The sequence below is a fragment of the Equus asinus genome, chromosome 6 (assembly GCF_041296235.1).
Source record: "Equus asinus isolate D_3611 breed Donkey chromosome 6, EquAss-T2T_v2, whole genome shotgun sequence".
Lineage (NCBI taxonomy): Eukaryota > Metazoa > Chordata > Mammalia > Perissodactyla > Equidae > Equus > Equus asinus.
In genome coordinates, this window is record NC_091795.1 from 79,835,214 (window position 1) to 79,841,290 (window position 6,077).

Sequence of the window (6,077 nt, forward strand, 5' to 3'; positions counted from 1 at the left end):
TTCCCAAATGGGGGTTCGTCTGGCTGGAGAACGAATTAAATTCACATGAGACAGAATAGCAAGAGAAAATTAAACAAAGCTTTATGAGGAACCATGGCCCGGGGCCTTTCTTCCTGAAGGAAGAAAGGGCACTGAAGAAGTGGGGTACACAGAGTGGTTATATACCCCCAAACGGGGTGTTTCACATGTGATTGAAATGTCCCTCCCATAATAGTCACAAGATTGCCCTGTCAGCACGTTGCTTGATGGACACAGCAGGTAATGGTCTGCTATCTCGGTGGGCTTAGCAGGAGGCAAGTCTATCATCTGGAGCTGGGCGCTCACAGGGCAGCAATCAGTTCCTAGCCTAAGGAAAGATGCTTAATCCTTAAAGAAATGCCAATGTTGGGAGGGGGAGGGAAGTCAGTTACAGGAGGTTACCAGAGAAGCACAATAAAATGCAGATTTAAGTTTCTTGCCTTTGGTATTGATTAAGAGTTTCTAGAGAGAAGGTCATCTCCTTTCTTCTTCCTGGTACAGAGAGGGAGGCACCTTTTACAGGTAGAGATTTACCTTACAAATGTAAACGTGTCCTAACAAAGGGCAAGTTCCATTCCTCAGAGCCTCCTTGCCTGTCCCAGTTTATCAAAAGCAATGAGCCTCAAATAATCCTGATGCCAAAGAGACATATCTTGGGGTGGCCAATTCCAGGTCCCCACACTATAAATCTAAAACTATTAAAATAAAAAGTTTACTTTTTAAAAAGTGGGTAATTGTATCATAACCAAAATGCTAATATTGATTATTTCTGGATGGTAGGATCATAAGCATTTGCTTTAATGTATGCTCAAATTTTCTATAAAGTATGTACTATTAATAAAATCTGGAAACACTTTTTTTAAGTAGGTATGAACTTTCAGTTAGAGATAACAAATTAATCATATGCCTTTCTCTCCTCTCCCTCCATAGACAACACCCCCGCCCCCGCAATTTTTTTTAAAGTATACAGTCATGAGAATACATTGAATGGAAATGAGGACATCAGTGGACCAGAGAGTTCAGTAATTTGGGGATGACCGAAAGGGCTGGAGGAATGGTAACTGAATTAGTGGAGTAGAAAAAACTAAGAGTTGGAAGGACCTGGAGAAGGAACTGATGGTGAGAAGTGAGCAGATTCTTCCCACAGAGCCCGGAGAGGCAGGGGCCTTAAAGGCAGCAGGTCCTGCAAGAAGTGAGTTTGAGGCATTGGCTAAACTCTAGGGAACTGGTTGAGAGACATACATGGAGAAATTACAACTCTAGATCCCCTCCCAATCTCACACAGTTGGGCAACTATGTCCCCGCCAGAGACTGGAGGGTTTTTCTTTAGAGAAATTGAACCAGAGTATCCCCAAACTCAGAGATCCCACCAACCGTAGAGGGCAGCTGCCTGGCTGAAAACAGGAGGATTAAGTGTAGATCCACAAGTTAATAGTAAGGCCCTCTGCCAGACTCCTTCCCTTACCCCACCCCGGAAAGGACTGTCAGGGACATATCCCCTGGGTAGACTGGAGGATAGCTCACTGAGAAGATTTACTAGCCCCAGAGAGAAGGCCTCTAAGTAGCGACTTTTCATGGTCTCCCAATGAAATAGCCCGAGTGAGGCCCGCCAGTTAAATCCTTGCCCACAGGCACTGCTGCCTCTCACACTGACACTCGCTGTTATGGGGGACTGGACAGCCCGGGATCACCAGGAATTTGCAGAAAGTATCCCAAGTGAGAGACAGAGACCAAAGCAAACAGACGTTGAAAAAAGAAAACGGACTCAGAGGAAGCAGAGATGGCGTAAGGAGAAGAAAAGATTTTTAAAATTTTTATGTATACATTTAATGAATAGCCTCAGAGATCTAAAAAAAGATGCATATTCATGAAAAAGAATAGGGTGTTATGAAAAAGGAATGATCAGAGAATGAGCAAGAGCAATTCGAAATTTAAAACGTGATAGCTAAAATAAAAGCTTCAACGAAAGAGTAGGGAAAAAAAGTTGAAATTTCTCAGAAAGCAGAATAGAAAGCTAGATGAAAATCAGGAGAGAAAAGAGTGTTAGAGGATTATTCAAGGAGTCCTGATATCTGTATGAAGTTTCAGAAGACAGAGAAAACAAAGGACAGAAAACTATTTTTTAAATAATAATAGTGTAAGAAGATTTCCCAGACGTGAAAGAAATAAATCTCCCAGTTGAAAGTGCCCACTAAGTGTCCAGTAGAATGGCGGGAAAATACCAAGGTAATAATTTTGAATTTCAGAACGCCAGGATAAAAGAAATAACCTCGTAGCTTCACGTCATGTGTGACGGAGTAGGAAGCTGTGGCGTCAGGCATCTCAACAGCAGTACAGGGCGCTGTGGGACAGTAGTGTCGGGCACCCAAAGTTCTGAGGGAAAATTATTTTTATCCTAGAACTCTGTACTTATCCAAATAAAGGATAAGTGTGGAATAAAGATATCTTCAGATATGTAAGAACTCAAAATTTTTCCTTCCCACACACCTTTTCTTAGTAGATAGTGAAGGATATGATTCAGTGAAATGAAAGACTAAGCCAAGAACAAGGAACAAAGGGACTCTAGAAAACAGAGGAGCAATACAAAGGAGAAGATTGATCAGAGGATGTCCTAAGATGACACCTGAGCCCCAGGTGTAGAGAGCAACCCATCCAAACTGAAGCAAGATAACAGAGGGTATGGGAAGGAGGAGGTGGGGGGAAGGGAAGATATTGATAGATTACTCGATACATTTGGATATTTGGAAAAAACATAGCTAGATGTTTAACAGATACATGGAGAACATTTTGAACATATTAGCAATAGTTATTAAAAAGAAACTAAACAAAAAACTATGGCAACTGTTAACTGCAGGAAAAACAAAGTTGGAGTGAATGTAATGATGCAATACCATCGCTCAGCAGTAAACAATATTTACAGAGTCATAATAAAATAAACATTGACTATTGATTTAATTTTTAAAAATCATACTACACTTATATGGGAACATGAGAGAAGAGAAATGTAAGAAAACTAAAATCTCGATTACCATGGAGAAAATCAACAGACAGTATCTGTCAAGCTCATCCATATGAGACAAAGCAAGGGCAAGGCTTGACTGATTCAACCAGTAAAGATAAAATGAGGCGCTTTTCGATTTAGGCAATTTTTCACTCACAGAGATAGCAAGAAGAAGAAGCCAAAGGTGCTGGCTCCCTGTGATCCTGGTCCCATACACCAAAAAGGATGACACTGAAACAAAAGGGGCTGGATAACTGAAACATGACTTGTGGGATACCTGTTGCTGAGGAGCCAGTTCTAGATGGTGACTAAGCGGTTTTATATTCTGCAGCTCTATTCTGAGGCATGCAGCTTTAGTGAGTTGGAAAATAGAAGTAAGAAAGTCTCCGAGATCATAGCCAGGAACATAAAAGAGATGGGATAAAAAAGAAGTGGGAAGATTCCTATAATAAGAATGCTGGGAGAAAGTGGAGAGGATGACAAAAAAGTAATTTTTTCAAAGAATATTTGAGAATTTCCCAGAAATGAGATAATAGAAAAATGTTATAACGAAACTAGAGAACATCAAGAATAAATTTTAAAGTCAAGAGAGAAAAAGAATTGATTACCTATAGCCCTGGAGAGGAGGGCAGGACAGAGAGTTCTATCTCATCAGAACTCAAGGCAATAAGAAGCTGTCTTGTGACAGCCTTCTGAGGAAGATAGGGAAGATAGCTTCCACCCTCTCATGCTGGGGGAGGATCACAAGGCATTCCACCAAGACTCAGATTAGCGGTAGTTCAGCCCTTTGCTCTAGTAGCCTGTTTGGAAATGTGCAAGCTCACCAGGGTGCCATGGCAGAGCTGTTCCCGCACAGAACATGGTTCCCATGCAGGTGCCGTGGCAGAGCTGTATCAAGAAATAACAGAATAAACATATTATTTTTTAAGCAGAAATTATCAGAAGAAAACAGCTGAAACAGTGGAAAGTGTCTCCAGGGAAGAAGAATGCAAACAGGGAAGGAGGGGCAGAGGGCTGATGATTTTATATAAAAGTTTTTTTATTTAAAAAGTTCTATTTGATTATTTTAATATATTTTGGTAAAAATAGAAATTAGCTTTTCTAAAAGAGGTAGTGGGTATAGAGATTGGTCACTGGCCCCTTGAATCTTTGGCCTATCATCTGGTAAGTGATGCTGGAAGCCTCAAGCTGCAGGTCATGAAGCATCATATCCATCTCATCCTCCTCCCTTTCCAAAGCTGAAAGCCCACCTTCCTGGAAGGGAAGTCCTGAGACTCCAGACTGAAAGGATTGTTAAGTGCCTGGCAACCCAAAGGATGGAAGACACTCAGTGAAGTCTCAGGAAGTCTCCTAACAACAGGGAAAAGAGGAGATTCTAAAACCTTGAGAAAGAAAAAAAAAACAAGAGTTAAAAAACAGTCCTGGGAATCACAGTGAACATCTCAAAGCAGTACTGGATCCTGGAAGACAACGGCTCCAAAATTCTGAGGGAAGATGATTTCACCCCAAAATTCTACTCCCATTCAAACTATGAAATAAATGCAACAGAAGAAGGAAGACATTTTCAATATTTGCAAATATTCAAAATATTTCCCTCCCAAGCACTTTCTCTTAGGAAGCTAATGTCTTTGCATAAAGGCAGGAGCCAGGAGCCCATGATCCATCCATGAATTGGGACCACAATATCTCCTCCCGCAGCTTGGGGTAGAATCAGAGTTGCTTGTAGTAGAATGAAACCTGCAGTCTGTGCTGTGTGCACAGATGTGGGGTCTAAATTTGGACTTTCCAAATAGTGTAAAACTATAAACCTAAACAATACTGTAAGACATAGTTTCTAGAATCAGTGTATCCAATAGTATTGGGGAAAAGATAATGATTAAATTGTCTATAAGAAGGCCTCTCCAATCCAGAGCATTTTCAGAAGAAAATTCCCATAGAAACAATTTCTAGAGAATATGAACTAAAACACAAGAATCACAGAATGTATAAAGAACTACAGCACCATGAATGACCATCACTACCTCAAAAGTTGGAGGACACACACCCAGGAATTAGATAAAGAACATTATAAAAGGGGCTTTAAAATAGTTATGTTTAAAACCCTTAAAGAAGTAATTGAAGGAATACTGTACGTGAAACAAGAATAGGTGACTATAGAATGAGAATACACATAGGTAAAGAGAATTAGTGATTTGGAAGATAGAAGTGAGGAAGTCTCAAACAAAACCACAGTGAGACATCACCTCACACCTGTCAGAATGGCTATTATCAAAAAGACAACAAATAACAGTTGTTGGCAAGGATGTGGAGAAAAGCAAACCCTCACACATTGGTGGTGGGAATGTAAATTGGTGGTGCAGCCACTGTGGAAAACAGTATGGAGTTTCCTCAAAAAATTAAAAAACTACCATACGATCCAGCAATTCCACTTCTGGGTATTTATCCAAAGAAAATGAAGACACTAATTTGAAGAGATATATGCACCCCTATGTTCACAGCAGCATTATTTACAATAGGCAAGATATGGAAGCAACCTAAGTGTCCATTGGTAGATGAGTGAATAAAGAAGATGTGAATACTTCAGTGGAATTCACATCTTCAGTGGAATACTACTCAGCCATAAAAAATAATGAAATCTTGCTATTTGTGACAACATGGATAGACCTAGAGAATATTATACTAAGTGAAATAAGTCAGACAGAGGAAGACAAATACCATATGATTTCACTTATATGTAGAATCTAAAAAACAAAACAAAACAACAAAGAAAACAAAACAGAAATAGAATCATAGATACAGGAAACAACCTGGTGGTTACCAGAGTAGGGAGGGGTTGGTGGGTGGGCAAAACAGGTAAAGTAGATTAAGAGGTACAAATTTCCAGTTATAAAATCAGTAAGTCATGAGGATGTAACATACAGGATAGGGAATATAGTCAATAACGTTGTACTAACTCTATACGGTGACAGATTATAACTGGACTTATCATGGTGATCATTTTGTAATGTATACAAATATCCAATAACTATGAGGTACACCTGAAAATAATGGAATATTG